Source organism: Prunus dulcis, chromosome 6 (assembly GCF_902201215.1).
Source record: "Prunus dulcis chromosome 6, ALMONDv2, whole genome shotgun sequence".
NCBI classification, from domain to species: domain Eukaryota; kingdom Viridiplantae; phylum Streptophyta; class Magnoliopsida; order Rosales; family Rosaceae; genus Prunus; species Prunus dulcis.
The window spans coordinates 14037804-14056691 of record NC_047655.1 but is presented as its reverse complement, the minus strand read 5'-3'; the positions used below and the strand labels follow the sequence as shown (position 1 = coordinate 14056691).

Genomic DNA, 18888 nt, shown 5'->3' with positions numbered 1-18888 from the left:
TCATGCATCACTTTATTGAATAAATGAGGTTGCATTCTATATTGCCCTCAAAAATCAACATCAAAGTATAAAGAATTTGGGATAAAATAATCTTTCGAAAGATTCTTATCCCGAGAATGCCTATGTCTGTCCACATTCGGGCCACGACCGACTTGTGAACCACGACGGCTGCCTTGGCTTTGTTGATAACAAAGCCACTGCTATGGCAACTTGTTCATCTTCTTCTTGCTGCACCCTTTTTTCTTCAGCTCCTCTTCGCCTTCTTTCTTTAGTTTCTCGCTCTTGCCTCTCCAAGCATCTCATCATGTCTGACATTGAGAATGGAGTATGAAATCTGAGAAATGAAATATAGAGAAGATCTGGTGTGAGAGGTATGAGCTGTGCCTCTGGTTTTATAGAGAGATTTAGGCAGATAGAGATGACACGTGGCTCGATTTTAGAAGGTGAAAATCTTATGTGAAATTTGAAACAGAAAATCTTATCCGAAAAATTCATTTGAGTTATGAGATATGAATTTTATAATAAATATTGACACGTAGGAACCCAAAAATCTTATTCGAAAATATTATCCAAATTAATTGTTTAGGTAAAAAAATGAAAAATGAATAGTATTTTCCCTTTGCTATGGCAACGAGCAATGGGTGGAAACACACCTTACTTTTTGCAAGGGCCGCAACTATTCATGTGAATAGTAACAACCATTGCCTCTCCTTGTCTTTTTCCATGGCAAATGGGTGGAAGTGCTCTTAGGGAGGATGTCTTGGAGATGTCAAATATCAAAGATTAAGGGAAATTGGGCGAAATACTAGGGAAATACCATAAAATACCATTAAGGCCATACTTACTTCTCCAAATACCATCCTTGGTTGGACATTTTGGGAATACTATCTATAAATACATATTTATTGGGCCCTTATCACTTTTTCTCACTTTTTCTTCTCTCTCATTTCTCTCTTCGCTCTTCGCTCTCTCTCAACTCTTTCTTGCAGTTCTCTCTCTCATACAAAGTCCATTGTCGAGAACCAAAATTTGGGCAGATTTGGCCCTTCAGTCATGAGTGGAAGCTATCAGAAAGTAGCGACCAGGCTTCGCGAACAGGTTGATAGGCAACAACAGGCAATGCTTATCATTGGTGGAAAGCAGTAAAAAGGGGTTATGAAAATTCGGTTGCTATAAACTGGGAAGAATTTCAGTGAGTCTTTTCAGAGCAGTTTTACCTACCTTCTTATAGACATGCAAAGAATTTAGAGTTCCTCTACCTGAAATAAGGGTCTATGTCAGTAATGGCGTATGAACACAAGTTTAATATGTTGTCTAGATTTTCTCCATAGCTGGTTGCCATTGAGGAGGACAGATGTAGACGATTTGAGGAAGGATTATGATGGGAAATTCAGGCAGTGGTTACTGCTAACGCTTATCCAAATATGAGGGCGTTGGCTCAGGCAGCTGAAAGGGTGTCAAGGAAACTCAGTGGGACTGTTGGTAGGCGCCGTAGGGATACACCAGCAATTGGTGGGCCCAGTTAGGGTCCATCAAAGAGGGGAGGATCTAGTTCCAGTTCTGCTAGCGGTGGATGGTCAGGAGGACGGGGATCTAGTTCTAGTAGTGGGAGATCCAGTTCTCGTCCAGCTTAGACTCAGTATTCAGGGCCACAGTCTACAGCTAGCACTGCCAGGGCTCCTTCTAGGCACACTGGGTTGACATGTTTTAATTGTGGACAAGTTGGGCACATTGTGAAGGATTGTCCCAGCTATACTCAGGGAGGTGGACCGAGTCAGAGTAGTAGCCTGACATGTTACTTTTGCGGGAAAATGGGGCATACTAAGAGAAGCTACCCAATTATACTCCAAAGTGATGCAGCAGTTCAGGGGACTGGGGCCCAACAGGGGTAAGGTATTATGGGTCAGAATCAGAATCAAGTTGATGTTTCTTCCTCTGCAGCAGGGTCATCCAGTAGCAGGGCACCGTCATCTTCTAGAGGCAGAAGTGGTAGGCAGTCAAGGGGTCAACCTGAGCGTTCCACTACTCAGGCCGGAGTGTTCTCTATGAATCAGTAGGAAGCATATGCCACCCCAGATGTGATTACTTGTATGATTCCAATTTTTGATTATCTTGCACATGTTCTAATTGACCGGGGGCCACACACTCCTTCTAGCACACAATTTCATACCGTATATCAGTATTAGACCCACACCTATGACAGGAAGTTTTAGTATTTCCCTACCTACGGGAGAAGTCTTGTACGCAGATCGGGTATTCAGAAATTATTTTGTCCAAGTAGACGATGCATGGTTGGAAGCGAATCTAATTCCTTTAGATTTGGTGGATTTGGATATTATATTGGGGATGGATTGGCTAGAGAAGCATCATGCATCCGTGGATTGTTTTCGGAAGGAAGTAACGCTTCGAGTCCAGACAACCTGGAGTTACCTTCCGTGGGGAGCGTAGAATCCTCCCCACTTGTCTTATCTCTGCTATCATAGCCAAGAAGTTACTAAAAAATGGTTGTGAAGGATATTTGGTGCATATCATCGACACTCGAGAGATAACCCTAAATCTGGAAGATATTCCTGTTGTTTGTGATTTCCCTGATATCTTTCAAGATGATCTCCCTGGTTGACCCCTTGAAAGGGAAATCGAGTTCACTATCAACTTCTTCCGGGCACTAACTCTATTTATCAGACCCCCTATAGGATGACGCCAGCTGAACTCCAGGAGTTGAAGACTCAATTACAGGAGTTAGTGGATCTTGGGTTCATCTGACCCAGTGTTTCACCGTGGGGTGCACCTGTGTTGTTCGTGAGGAAGAAAGATGGGACCATGAGGTTATGTATTGATTACCGGCAATTGAATAAGGTGACAATATTTAACCAATATCCTTTGCCTAGGATTGATGATTTGTTTGATCAGTTGAAAGGTGCTAAGTATTTTTCTAAGATCGATCTGAGATCAGGATACCGTCCGTTGAGGATCAAGGAAGAGGATATTCTTAAGACTGCCTTCAGAACGCAGTATGGACATTATGAATTTCTGGTGATGCCTTTTGGACTGACGAATGCTCCAGTAGCATTTATGGATCTCATGAACAGAGTGTTTCGACCATACTTGGATCACTTTGTGATTGTGTTCATAGACGATATCTTGGTTTACTCCCAGACTTTGGAAGGGCATAAGAAGCATATGAGGTTGGTATTGAGAACTTTGAGGAGGAAGCAGCTTTATGCTAAATTTAATAAGTGTCAGTTCTGGCTGGACAGAGTGGTATTCCTAGGACATGTAATCTCAGCTGAAGGGATTTATGTGGATCTACCGAAAGTTGAAGCTATTGTGAATTGGGTACAACCCACAAGAGTGATAGAAATACGGAGTTTTCTGGGTTTGGTAGGCTACTATCGTCGATTTGTGGAAGGGTTCTCTTCGATAGCAGCACCTCTCACACGGTTGACAAGGAAAGAGGTTGCATTTGAGTGGATAGAAGAATGTGAACAAAGTTTTCAAGAATTAAAGAAGCGATTAACCACTGCACCTGTTTTGGCTCTTTCGGATAATTCAGGAAACTTAGTGATCTATAGTGATGCATCTTTGCAAGGCTTGGGATGTGTTCTGATGCAACATGATCAGGTGATTGCTTATGCCTCAAGGCAACTTAAGAAGCATGAGCAGAATTATCCTGTTCATGATCTGGAACTTGCCGCAGTAGTGTTCGCTCTCAAGATTTGGTGGCATTACTTGTATGGTGAGACGTGTCAGATTTTCCCTGATCACAAAAGCCTCAAGTACTTTTTCACTCAAAGGGAGCTTAATATGAGACAACGGCGTTGGTTGGAATTAATAAAGGACTATGACTGCACGATTGAGTATCACCCAGGGCGAGCTAATGTGGTTGCAGATGCATTGAGTAGAAAGACTACTGGAAGTTTAGCTAATCTCAGAATGGCATATCTTCCGTTGTTAATGGAACTACGGAAGGATGGAGTAGAGCTAAAAATGACTCAACAGGGTGGAATACTTGCTAGTTTACATGTGAGACCTGTCCTGGTGGAGCGGATAATTGTAGCCCAGTTGGGAGATCCGACATTTTGTAGAATAAGGGGAGAAGTAGAAAATGGTACACGGAAGGATTATGCAATAAGGGGAGATGGGGCGTTGGTAACAGGAACTCGCCTCTGTGTACCTAAGAATGATGATCTGAAAAGAGAAATCATGGAGGAAGCTCACTGTTCCACTTATACTATGCATCTAGGAAGTACCAAGATGTATCGAACTCTACGAAAATATTACTCATGGCCGCATATGAAGGGAGACATTGCCAAGTATGTAAGCAGATGCTTGATTTGTCAACAAGTGAAAGTAGAGCGACAGAAACCTTCAGGGCTTATGCAACCACTTCCAATTCCTGAATGGAAGTGGGAACGCATTACCATGTATTTTGTTTTCAAGCTTCCACGTACTTCCAAGGGACATGATGGAATTTGGGTGATAGTTGATAGACTCACTAAGTCAGCCCATTTCCTACCCATCAAGAAAACTTATTCTTTAACGAAGTTGGCAAAACTTTTTGTGGATGAGATTGTGAGATTACATGGAGCACCTGTGTCCATTGTATCGGACAGGGATGCCCAATTCACTTCTCAATTCTGGAAGTGTTTGCAGGAAGCTATTGGTACTAGGTTGCAGTTCAGCACAGCTTTTCACCCACAGACTAATGGACAATCAGAAAGAACCATCCAGACCTTGGAGGATATGTTGAGGTCATGTGTGCTGCAGATGAAAGATTCATGGGATACTCACCTTGCCTTGGTGGAATTTGCGTATAATAACAGTTATCATGCGAGTATAAAGATGGCTCCTTATGAGGCGCTATATGGGAGACAATGTAGGACTCCTATTTGTTGGAACGAAGTGGGAGATAAGAAATTGAAAAAAGTGGATAGTATCCGAGCAACAACCGAGAATTTGAAGATGATCAAAGAGAAGCTGAAAATTGCCCAAGACCGATAGAAGAGTTATGCAGATAATAGGTCCAAAGATCTTGAGTTTGCAGTTGGGGATTGGGTGTTTCTGAAGTTATCTCCTTGGAAGGGTGTGATGAGATTCGGGAAACGTGGGAAGTTAAGCCCTCGTTATATTGGACCCTATGAGATTACTGAGTGCATCGGACCTGTTGCTTATAGACTTGCATTACCTGCAGAACTATCTCGAGTCCATGATGTATTTCATGTATCTATGCTTCAGAAATATATGCTAGACCCTTCTCATATTTTAGAATATCAACCTGTGGAATTAGATGAAGATTTGTCGTATGAAGAGCAGTCTGTGCAAATCCTGGATAGGAAAGAACAAATGTTGCGATCCAGATCTATTCTAGTAGTGAAGGTTCTGTGGAGAAGCCAAACCGTGGAAGAAGCTACATGGGAGCCTGAGGCACAAGTGAGGGTCAAGTACCCTTATCTCTTATATTGATAGGTACGTGTATTTCGGGGACGAAATTTTTTTAAAGGGGGTACATTGTAACACCCCGACTCCAAAATTAAATGTCTATTTTAATTGATTTAAAATAAATTACGAATTCATCCTTGGGGTAGGGGTAAATTGGTCATTTTCTTATTCGGAAGGATTTTGGGACCACGAATGATATTTTTGGGTAGGTGGTACTGAGACGAATTCGTAGACACATGGTATGCTTGAATCGGAGTTGTAACGAAGAAGGTACGAACAAAACATTATCAGTGGAAAAACTGTAATTATTTCGAAAAGGGTTAGAGTAAAAATATGATTTTTCATTTTTACCTCACTCTCTCTCTTTCTCCGGATTCTTGCTCTCTCCCGCCTCGTTCCTTCCCTCCTCCTCTGACTGCAATTTGCGCAGCCACGGCCAGACTCGAGACCGGACCCAAAACGTCCGACCAGACCTCGCCGACGTTCCCCAGTCCACCTCCAGCCGTCAGCTGCTGCCAAGTCGCCGGTTTTCGCATATTGTGGATTATCAATAATGCAAAGACCGATTTTCGATAAGTTCTGACCGTTAGATCTTTTCCGAATTAAAATATGTTGTTCTAGATATTCCTAGGACCGTATGGGACTTCAGGAGTTATGAATCGGAGCCCCGGATGTTCCGATTCAATAATGCTAGGTTTGCGGGTTAGCCATAACCGTACAATCGTGAACGATTCCTAAACCTGTAATCGGACCTTAGGATACCTTCTTTAACGTGCACGTATTGGGAATTTGGGGATCTAAGCATTTAATTTGTGATTTGCTCTTCGACGTAATTTTATATTAATTAACGGTTCGTATCTCGAAATAGGTATTTCGACTGCACGTATCAGCAGGCAGGATCCTCACGTGGTCAGGCAGCATAGGAATATTTGTGAGTGGACTTTGTTTTCAATCATATGCATGGTTTTATTGATGAAAGATTTTTGCATAATGTTTTAATGGCTTATTGAATATATTATATTCATGAGTTGAATATGATGTTTGTATAGCGCTTGGAAATATATTGTGAGTTTGGCATTGTGGGTATTGTGAGTGCATTTTATAAGGGTTGTGGGGAAGTATATTTATATATATTCTCTATAGACGAGATACTTGGGTTGTTGAAGGGTGTTGTGGAAGAACTTGATTTTGAGAGAAGTTGTATGATTACACTATGTAAGTACCTTCCCCAGTTATTAGACTTTCCACACGCGGCGTTGGATGTTCCGGCGTGTGGGAAGAATAGGTTATCCGTCTTACTCGCGGCGTTGGATATTCCGGCGTGTGAGACACTTTCCATATGCGGCGTTGGATGTTCCGGCGTATGGAAAGACTCTGTATAGTGTTTAGGGTCATCACCCATGGCGTTGGATGTTCCGGTGTGTGATGATCCAGTCTGCGCGCGTAGGACATAGTTTGGGAGCTACACATGGCGTTGGATGTTCCGGTGTGTGAGCTTTGGAGTTTCGTCCCCCGGTTGGATCGCTCATCCCTAGACGCAGGATAGCACCTGGAAATCCTGCGGACTAGTCAAACGATCCCCCAGTTGGATTGTTTCCCCGGTACCTAGGTAGTGTGATGAGTATATCGTATAGCTATTTATTATATTTATATATATATATATGTATATTTATATGTATATGTATAGTTGAGTGAGTGAAGAATTAGAGTTTTTCAGTGGTTTGGCAGGGTTGCAAGATTGAGAGAATGGGGTTTACGAAGGAGATGACTTGTGTTTTGAAGAGTTTTAAATGAATTATGTTTTGAGTAATTAAATATTGAATTGTGAACCTGCATGACTTGAGCATTATTTTTACACGGTGGGGTTACTATATTGTTTTTAACTGCAAATCTGGTTTTTGTCCACTCACATGTTTTCTGTTTTGCGCCGCCCAGCCAGTAGTCACTCCAGGAAGCGTGCAAGTGATGTACGAGGCTTGAACTGTGAACCTTCCTAGTTAGGATTTGAGTAACTTCTTCTACTCAACTGTTCTTGTAATCCAAAATTTAGTAGATGCTCTGTTATCGCCCATGGTATATTTTACTTGTGAGGCCGGAGGCCATTTAGTATGACTTGTTGAATTGTGAAAGCATGCTGCTGGTTGGGATTTTTATTTTATGTATGTTGCAAGTTGAAATTTTTGTTGGGTTTGCTTAAATTACAGGGGAGACTTTGCTAAAATTTTGATAGAAAGTCTCGGTTTCTTTGTAAGTGAGCCCGGCATCGGGTAGATATCGGAACAAAGATGGGGTCCGCTTCGGTTACTAGGAAATTTCGGGGTGGGTCTTGTCAACAGACCATCACATTTGCTGAACTGTTGGATTGTGTGCATAAAATTGGTAATACAAAGAACATGGAAGACAAGATTTGCTGAAAGTTCTTAGTTTTGGTAGCCTCGAATGAGTGAAAGCACGTAAATAGTGAGGGCAATGATGGTGTCCAATTTTTTATAAAGTACAATTATGACGTAACACTTCAAAACTAGCTCACTTTCTGGTGAGTATAGAAGATAGATGATTGACAAATGATGTAGTTGATAGTATGCATATGACGACGGATACTGTTTTGGTTTGGTGAGGCCCCTGAGCTTGTTCAGGATCTCCTCATTCAAGATTGTATCCCCACTTAACTTTCTATGCAATTGATCGTCATTTTAAAAAAATTAAAATAAAAAAAAAACATTTGTGGAGCCATATGTTTCTGACATTTGTGTAATGTACTTGATACTGTTTTATAGGTCATTATTATAATGAGATGAATTTTCATACATTGGTGTTGATTTTTTATGTACTATTTATTATCTGTAGCAACTAAATATTGTAATATTTAAACAACTAAAACATTGTATAATATGGGAAAGAGTACAAAGACATCCATAAGGTCCTTTGTTTAGTGTCATTTTATTGCTTTCGTATTGCTTGTCTACAACTACTTTATTGCTCATTTATTGCTTTTGTATTGCTTTCATATTGCTTGTTTATTGTCACTTCGTAATGTACATGACATTTCAATGGAGTGGAGCCTTGATTTTGAGTTGGTTTTCTTAATTAGTATAATTTTTTTGGCAGGGAAAGCAACTATGGGTTTGATTTACAAAAAGGATGTGACATCCTTAATGGAAGCACATTCTTACACACATATATCGTCAAAATTAACCATTCTTGCATCGTCGTCTTGTATGTTTCAAAACCGTTGTATATGTGACCGCCGTCCCTTACTCAAGATTCCAAAATTTTCAAGTAAATTGAACTAAAATTTCATTTAACGGCATAAAAAGAATTACATGGTCTTCTATACAATAATATTAAATGCATGTTTTTGTTTCACGTAATATTAAAAAATGACAAAGTATCTCAAGAGTTAACAACTTGAAAATAATAATCTCCTATCTCTAGGCGCAATGCTGGACATGCAGAGACAAAGAGGAAAAGATTATTGGAATGTTAGAAGCCTAGAAGAAAAAAAAAAAACAAAAAGATATGACAATATGATAATACCATAAATTGCAAGCTTGTCTCTTGAATTAAAAACAGTAATCCTATCCGGCAAAAAAAAAAGAATATCAAGTTCAGATGTACATTACGCATACCAAATACAAATGAAAGCAAAATTGAAGCTCAACTAAAATAAAATAACATGTTGGCGTGACTTGTGGATATTGACTTACTTTCCTTACACACCTAGAATTCCTATTATAATTGTAATTGATTTACTTTAATTCTTGATTTCCTACTATAAATAGATTTAGGAATTTATTATTTACTTGCCTATTCAGGTTTCGTTGTATTATAAATATAACCTCCTACAAGGAGAAGAATACACAGAAAATTCCCACAAACAAATATTCTATCATAGTTTTCATATTTTAGCATGGTATCAGAGCGGCGATCTTGGAATTGCTGACTCTAGTTTCAAACCTCTGCCGCCGCTATGGGGGTTGATGATTTTTTCATCGCTCATGGAGGTAGCACCACCGATTCATTCTCTCTTTCTCAACCAACCATAGCCGAGTTGAGTGCCCAGATGACTCAGCTCTTACAGATGCAGACTTTTGCCCCTGAATCTGATCCTGAACTAGGATCCTATTTTGACGACCCCGACGACCTCGTCTCCGACTCCTACTCCGACGACGACCCCGACCCCGACTCCAATGATGACCCCGACCCTGACCTCGACCCTGACCCCGAATTTGTCTATTATTCAGACCCCGATCCCGACTTCGACTCCGACTCCGACTTTGACTCCGGCCCCGACTCAAGCTCAGATCCCGATCTGAATTCCTACTAAACCTGTATCCTATGCATCTTCTGCTGCACAGATTATGACTTCTCGACTAACGAGCCCGACTCATAGACCAGATTGCGCATATAGTGGTGATCCGAGACACACTCGTGAAACTTATTTTAAATTGCATGGCTACCCCGATTGGGGGGCTACTCTTAAAGATCAAGGACAACGCAATACGACAAGTAATTAGACTGGTTATGGATTTGTAACTTCTGCTAAGATTGATTCCAGGGGCTGGATAATTGATTCCAGTGCAACTGATCATATGACGTTTGATCCTAATGATTTTCTGAATACTACACAACCTCGACGAACTTGTATTGCAAATGCTAATGGAGTTACTTATCCTGTGACAACAGTTGGCACTGTTGAACTCTCATCCTCTCTCTCACTGACTAATACTTTACTTGTTCCATCTTTATCCAATAAATTGTTGTCAGTTAGTCAGTTTACTGAACAATTGAATTGTTGTGTACTCATTTACCCGAGTTTTTGTTTGCTTCAGGATATTCACACTAAGGAGATTCTTGGTCGTGGTACTAAGAGAGGGGGGCTATATTATGTCGATGACTTCAGTCCCGGCATGGCTAACAGCGTGACCCATCCCTTTGATAGCAAACAAAAGCAAATCTGGTTGTGGCACCGTCGATTGGGACATCCGTCTTTTAGTTATATGAAGCATCTTATACCAGATTTATTCTCAGGTTTCAAGGACTCCGACTTCACATGTGATACTTGTATTTTGGCCAAGAGTCACCGTATGCCCTACCCGTTGAGTACGAACAAGTGTACTACTCCATTTACGTTAATTCACTTTGATGTCTAGGGACCTTCACCTATCACTGCTCCTTCTGGTGTTTGATGGTTTGTCACATTCATAGATGATTGTACACGGATGACATAGCTTTATTTGCTGAAGAATAAAAATGAAGTATTTTCCCGTTTTCAGTCATTCCACAAACAAATGAAAATCAGTTTAATGTTCAAATCCAGATTCTTTGCTCAGACAATGGTGGAGAATTTGTCAATCATGATTTTCAGACTTACTTCCAACGACATGGAATTATCCATGAGACGACTTGTCCTCAGATACCACAACTAAATGGTGTTGCTGAACGAAAGAATCGACATATTCTTGAAACCGCTCGAGCACTTCTGATTGCCACTCATGTTCCTCACCATCACTGGGATGATGCTATTGTCACTGCAGTTCACCTGATCAACCGCATGCCTTCTGGTGTATTGACCTTTCAAACTCCCTTACAAGTGTTTGCGCAACACAAACCTCTGCCCTTTGTTTGTGTACTCATACCCCGAATCTTTGGATGTGTGGCTTTCGTTCATCTCTACAAAAATCAAAGTACCAAACTTGATCCCTGTGCTCTTTGTTGTGTTTTTGTGGGTTATGCCACTCATCAGAAAGGCTTCCGATGTTATCACCCTCCTACACCTATGTTACTTTGGATGTAACCTTTTTGGAATTTGAGTTGTTCTTCCATGACCAACCATCCAATTCAAAGCTTTAAGGGGAGATACGAAGTGAAGATCAGAATTGGAGCAACTTGGAAAATGAAGAAATTCTCCTCTGTACAGAAATGATCGATCGTCCCGAGTCTGGAGCACGAGATTTCTCTCTGCCGAAACGGGATCAATCGCCCATTCATAGTGATCAATTGCCTGACCCACCTGAACCATGCGAAGATATTTCTGATCCGAGTCTCACACTTACAGACAATAAAGAACAACAAGATGAAGAACCCCCCTCTAACTCAGCAGTACCAACACACCATTCTCCTGAGAATATCCTTGAGGTAACTACTCCTACTAGACTTGTGCATTTAGAGGATAAAATTATTGGATATCAATTACCTTTCAGGCAAAATCGTGGGAAGCCACCAAACCGTTATTCACCTGATATTGGCAAGACATCCAAGTATCCAATTGCAAATCATGTATCCACTGAGAAGCTACCTGAACCACTCAAGGATTTTGTGCATCAGTTGTCTGCTATCCATATTCCAACCAAGGTCTCTGAAGCATTGAAAGATCCTAAGTGGGTCCAAGCTATAAAAGAGGAGATGAAAGCTCTTGAGAAAAATCAGACTTGGACATTGGAGACTATACCACGAGGAAAAAAGACTATCGGATGTAGATGGGTGTTTACTATAAAACACAATGCAGATGGATCTATCGAGCGATACAAGGCAAGACTTGTGGCAAAAGGGTACACACAGACCTATGGTATAGACTATGAAGAAACCTTTGCTCCAATTGCAAAGTTAAACACCGTCAGAGTCTTATTGTCCCTTGCAGCTAATTTGGATTGGCCACTACACCAGTTTGATGTAAAGAATGCTTTTCTACATGGCGAACTCACGGAAGAGGTGTACATGGACATTCCTCCTGGATATAATACTACTCAGACTGGAACAGTTTGCAGGTTACGAAAAGCATTGTATGGATTGAAACAGTCACCACGTGCATGGTTTGGACGGTTCACCATGGCAATGAAGAACAATGGTTTCAAACAGTGCAACTCAGATCATACTCTGTTTCTTGAAACATCGGAAAGGAAAGGTAACAACATTAATAATCTATGTTGATGATATGATTATTACTGGAAATGATAAACAAGAAATATCACAACTACAAGACTATTTGGCTACTGAGTTTGAGATGAAGGATCTAGGTGGACTCAAGTATTTCTTGGGAATTGAGGTGGCTCGATTGCAGCAAGGCATATTTCTCTCTCAAAGGAAATATGTCTCGGACTTGTTGACAGACACAGGAATGCTAGATTGCAAACCTGCAGACACTTCTATTGTTCAGAATCATCATCTTGGAGAATATTCGGATCAAGTTCCAACTAAGAAAGAAAGATACCAAAGGTTGGTGGGAAGATTGATTTATTTGTTACATACTCGACCAGACAATTCTTATGCGGTGAGCGTTGTCAATCAATTTATGCACTCTCCAAGTGAAGACCACATGGATGCAGTTCTTCGGATACTTAGATATTTGAAGTCTGCACCTGAAAAAGGACTTATGTTCTCAAAGCATGGTCATCTAAATATTGATGGTTATTCAGATGCAGATTGGGCGGGTAATATAACAGATAGAAAATCCACATCGGGTTACTTCACATTTGTGGGAGGTAATTTGGTGACATGGAGGAGCAAGAAATAGATTGTAGTAGCTTTATCCAGTCAGAAGCCGAGTTCAGAGGCATGACTAAAGGGATTTGTGAATTTCTTTGGTTAAGAAAGTTGCTTACTGAACTTAGGTATAAACGTACATCCACAATGAATCTCTTTTGTGACAACAAGGCTGCTATAGCCATTGCACAGAATCCGATTCAGCATGATTGTACTAAACATGTTGAGGTGGATCGACACTTCATCAAACAGAAACTTGCGGCTAAAGTGTTTTAGTTTCCTTTTGTGAAATCCGAGGATCAATTGGCGGATATTTAGACAAAGTAGATTTCCAGTAAATCATTCCATAATTCACTGGATCAGTTGGGTATTGGCGACATCTATGCACCAACGTGAGGGGGAGTGTTGGCGTGACTTGTGGTTATTGACTTACTTTCCTTACACACCAAGAATTCCTATTATAATTGTAATTGATTTACTTTAATACCTGATTCCTACTGTAAATAGATTTAGGAATTTATTATTTACTTGCCTATTTAGGTTTTGTTGTATTATAAATATGACCTTCTACAAGGAGAAGAATGCACAGAAAATTCCCACAAACAAATATTCTCTCATAGTTTTCATATTTTAGCAAAACATGATGTTACTTTGCTTGTATCGCATTGCAAAAGGTTCTTGACAAAGCAATGTTCTTGGAATAGAAAGAGTTATCAAAGGAGGTCACACAAAACAAATAGAATTTGACTAATTGCAGAGACAAATTAAGTACCTTAATCTAACTGATTGTCCATTTCTATTAAGGGAGCATATCTATGTAAAACTTAATAGCAACATTTACTTTCCATTGGATGCCTGACCTGTATCCATAACACACACTGTAGGCTCTGATTTTTTAAGGCATTATGGACCAACAATTATATTTCTTTGTATTCTGTTTGCAATCTTTGATAAACAGATTTCAAGAATATTCTCCAAGCAATTTACCAATTAACGCACAAGAATACAATTAATATCGCCTCTTTTTTGGGTCGCACATCAAATGTTAATCAACAAAATTCATAAAAAAAGTTTATGATTTTGAAAAGCAAATGCATTGAGTTGGATCATACAGTGTGAAACAAATTAAAAATCACAAATCCAACGAAAATAAAGCATTACGGGCAAAACAAGATTGCAAATTTCACCAAGAAAATAAACAGGACAAGGGAAAAGAAAGTCGAGCTAAATCATGGGGAAATTGGTCAAAGAAGAAATATTAAATATAGGAATCAGAATAGAGTGCAGATACTGAAAGCGATTAAATAAAGGATCTTTAGTCGTTTTGCCCCCTCAACTATTAGGCAATTCGAACTTATCCTTCCGAATTATTTCGTCTGCTGATTTATTCCTTCTATTCGTTTAAAATAAGCCAATATGGGACTTGCTGTTAAATTTATTGAGATTTCAACCATATTTCTGTCTAAATAGTGATGGGGGCCATGTGATTTGTTTGTTGAGGGCATTATAGTCCTTCCATTTATATTTCCATTTATTGTTTAAAATAAACAATAAAACAAATTCTTCAATCACCCTCGTACCCAACCCGCCCTTTCCTCCTCTTCTGGTGAAAACAAACAGTCAACACCCACAGGCACAACCACCTCTCATTCTCCCACTCGCAACCACCTTCTATCCCAGCACCAATTTAATTTTCACACCCCAACCCCTACTCCTCCTCCGCCGGCCAACCACAACCGTAAGACCTCCATTGCTCCCTTTGCTCAAGCTCTGTGTCACCAAAAAAATGAACGACGAGAGGAGGTAAGGAACCAAAGAGGAAGAATAGAAAATTTTTTTGGCAGGACCAGTCTCGGATTCTCTCAAATGGGGAGTGGTGCTGGGGTGACAAGACCAGTCCCGGGTTCTCTCTCAGAATTCGTGACGAACCCTACTTTCTGTCTGGCATCCGGCAGATGTCAGACCCACTTTACTAAGAAACCCGTTAGCCCCAATTTAAATTGATAGACTATTCGACTTCTACCGAAATTTCGGCAGTCCTTATAACTGGAACATTTCCCAATTTACAATACCTACAAACAAGTGCCAAAATAAATCCAACTTCTAGCATGCACAAAGTAAAGGCACGTACAACAGTTAAGACTATTCAAATTGGCTTCATGCCCTCTATCCAAACTTAAAACGAGTAAGCATAGCAACTAAAGATTTAGTTTACAACCCATGCAAAAGGAAAGTAGAGAAAAAGAAAGGAGGAATTCCTACAGTGCGGACAACGGTGATGCCACGACGTGGTGGTCTCGACCTCGGATATCTAGAACCTAGGGGGCACAAAACAGAAAATGTGAGTGGATGAAAACAAGCGTTAAACACCATTTCTATTTAACATAAATAACCCCCTCTGTTTTAGAAAATAATGTAAACTTGTTAACCTAATCTTTATTGTAAAACCGTAAATTCAACACCACCAAAGTGAACTCATTAATATGAAATATAATCATCAAAACCCAAAATCATTTTTCACACAACCATACCCTTGTAAAAATACAGTAAGTCAAGTAATTTCCAAATATCCAATCTCAATTCCAAACTTCATTTCAAATGTTCATACCTGTGCAGAGTACTCTCAATGCACACACTCAAGAAACATCAACCTGGAAATAACTCCACATATACCCCATATACATATACATATATAGATATACATACAGATACGCACACACATTCACCACATCAAGATATGTACTAGGGGAAACAATCCAACTTGGGGATTGTTTATTCTCAACCACATGCCTGGATCTTGCATCGTACATGTGGCTAGGGATGAGCAGTCCAACTGGGGGACTATTGCTCCCCAGCATACACTCCGGGACCTGCATCACATGTGTGGCTGAATCCAGTCATACGCATAAACTAACATCCTGACACACCTCCCAAAAAATATAGGGAAATAGCTCTAAATGCCACCATTTTTATAATTTGAACTGAAAATACCACCTCTCCCCAAAATTTTTGCAACTATCACCTATAAATATATATTTATTGTCCACTTATTGCACACATATCACTTTTGCTAAAATTTTGTTCTCTCTTTGTCGCTCAGCTCTCTCTGTCTCTATTGCTCAGGTCTCACTCTCTGTTCGATCAGCTCTCACACTTTCTTCTCTCTTTTACTGTCGCGGGAAGCTCTAGGGGCTCTCTCTCTCTCTCTCTCTCTCTCTCTCTCTCTCTTTGTGAAGCAGTGGTCTTCCTCTTCCATCGTTCACCTGCAAAAGGTACTGTTCATCATCAATTTGAATTGGTTTATGGGTTTCTCTGAAGTTGGTTTAGGGTTTATGGGTTTCTATGAAATTGGTTTAGGGGTTTCTTTGAAATTGGTTTAGGGTTTAGGAGTATCTCTGAAATTGGATTAGGGGTTTCTCTGAAATTGGTTTAGGGTTTAGGGGTTTGTCTGAAATTGGTTTAGGGTTGAGGGGTTCCTTTGAAATTGTCTGATTCTGATAATTCCATATTTGAAACATTGAATGGGTTTATTCTTTGTGGATTGATTCTTGCGTTTGATTTGGAATTCTGTTATTTTGCTGTTGTTTTGTTGTTGTTATTGATGTTTTATTGATGTTTTAGTGCTGTCTTTTGCTATCGTATTGCAATTTAGTGGTTGTGTATTGGCATTTTAGTGCTGTTGTATTGCTAGTTTATTATGATTTTATTCTCGTTTCATTATGGTTTTAATGGTTTTTGTGATTTTTGCAATTGAAGTCTGTGTTTCCTGTTGTTGTTTTTTTCCATCCAAAGAAGGAAAATTGTATGTGTCATTTATAGGTGTTGCTAAAAAATTATGGGTGAGGTTTCTTTCTAGGTTCAATTCAAATAAACAAGTGCATATGTGGTGCAACAGGGTCTTAAATTTTGTTAGATGTTTACTAGTCCTCTTATGTGAAAATATTTACTTTGTAAGATGGTGCAGAGTTTCAAATCTAAACGAAATCAATTCCATTCATATTTAAGGTTGGAATGTATATTTTTTTTATTCACTAGGTAGATGTGTTCGATGGACTGGTATTATTGCATGACATGACAAACCTTGCAAATCCTCACTTTGACTGTCATCATATGGTGGTTTTCTAGTACAGAGTTCTTCGACAGAGCAGTGACTCTGCTGCTCTCATTATGAAGTACTTTTTGCCCGTGATCTAGCCTGGTTACTTCTTCGTCATGTTTTGTGGCTCAGAAGGAATTGTTTTAACATCACTCTGTTTTTGGGTGTCATTTGAGCATGGTTCGAATGGGTCATGAGGAGACTTGTTTTTGTAGCTTGTTGATACTGCTCTTTGACTGATCATGTCATGGGTGCATGAATAGGGATAGAATTCAAGGCATGGAAGGAAAGAAATTTGAGGAAGAGGAGGGTTAGGGATTAATGTATTTCTTCTTCTTAAGGACTAAGGTGGCTAACGATGAATGAAGAAATTCTACCTCAGCCCATGAACCTATATGTTGTTTGTTCAATTTACCCATTAAATGCTTCTGTGATTGAAGAAATAGATTTGCCCATCCTGGTTTCATTTAATTTCCAGCTCCTTTGTTTATTGCATATGTATCATGTAATTAATTATTCCTTTAGCTACAAAGTTCTATTTGATGAGACATCCACTTGTTGTGACATCCACTTGTTATGCATTATTTGTCAGTGAAGTCTAGTACTATGGTGATAATGGCTGAAGAGGTTCATAATTTTATATATTGAAATGCAAGGCTTAGAATAGTGGATGTGAGATTTTATATTCTCAACAATTTGACTAATGTTTTAACAATTTTGCTGATGTTGTTTTCTCTTTATTTATTCTAAAAATATGGGGTTTTAGAAAATATCTTCCGATTCTTGTAGGCACTTAATAGGATGCTGCAGTTTAATAATACTAAAGCTCATAAGAGAAAGCAAATCAAGTCAATGTTTTCTTTGTATCCATCAATTAGATTACTAAATGTTGCTGTAAGTTATTGTGTTCAGTTTAATTATCTTTTTGTTTTTTTTTTTTACATGTAGTATTTTATTTTATTTTTCGCAGAGTTTGTTTATCATTCCATTCTTGAGATGTTTTATGCGTACTTGCAGGCTTGAGAATTTTTCCCATGTTTGGAGGTCAAAACAACTTGTGTAGTCAACCATGCATAATTTCAGAGTTGAAGCTGATGGTGTCTTTTGAGCCAATGGATTTTCCTAGATATCAGAAGTGCAATGGCAAATTAATGAATTGATCTAGACAAAGAGAGACCTGAAGTGATACACATCGACCATTTTCTGTGAGCTGATTCAATAAATAGAAATTGTCTGGTGCTTTTTGTCTTAAGAATGGTGGTTTAACTTTGCCTTGTTTGCTTTTGGTCTGTAACATTATTTCTCATTGGCTGTTCTTGGAAATATTTTTTTCTTTCTTTCCTTGTGTATCCCTTAGAACTTGCCTTTTGCCTTATGGAATTGTGGATGTTTATTTGTATGTAGTAATGGTGGATTTGTGTGCAGTGAGAATTTCTAATTTCGAGTCATGTGGTTGATTTTTGCATATATGAAGAATTATTTGTTATTCATACATTAATCGAATTCTTTGAGTTTGCATACAGTCAAGTATTATACATAAACTTTGTGGAATTTTTAAAAACCTTTGGTTTGGGGAAAAGAAATGTACATGTCAATTTCATAACTGTAAAGTATAGAGATGGTTACCAAATATCATGTTGAGCACTGTGACCCCTAAGTATAGAGATGGTTACCAAATATCATGTTCAGCGCTATGACCCGTGCAAAGTTAAAATGCATAAATTAGTTTACTAGTTGTTCTTTATCGTTTTGAAGATTCATTACTTGTTCCCAAAATTAGTTATCCCTATTAGATCACATAATGTTTGAACTAATGGTCATCACCTCAATCCTGCCTTTGCTTGCTAGGAGAAGCTCTGCTGTTTACTTTT

At 39.3% G+C, this 18888-nt stretch overlaps 1 long non-coding RNA gene across 1 annotated transcript; it reads left to right on the top strand.

Annotated features, from left to right (window-relative positions):
• The first annotated feature begins 16050 nt into the window (after positions 1–16050).
• On the top strand, positions 16051–18416 carry LOC117632474. The gene is made up of 2 exons (XR_004586474.1): positions 16051–16193; positions 18035–18416. It is a non-coding gene; the product is annotated as an uncharacterized LOC117632474 (long non-coding RNA).
• Positions 18417–18888: the final 472 nt, after the last annotated feature.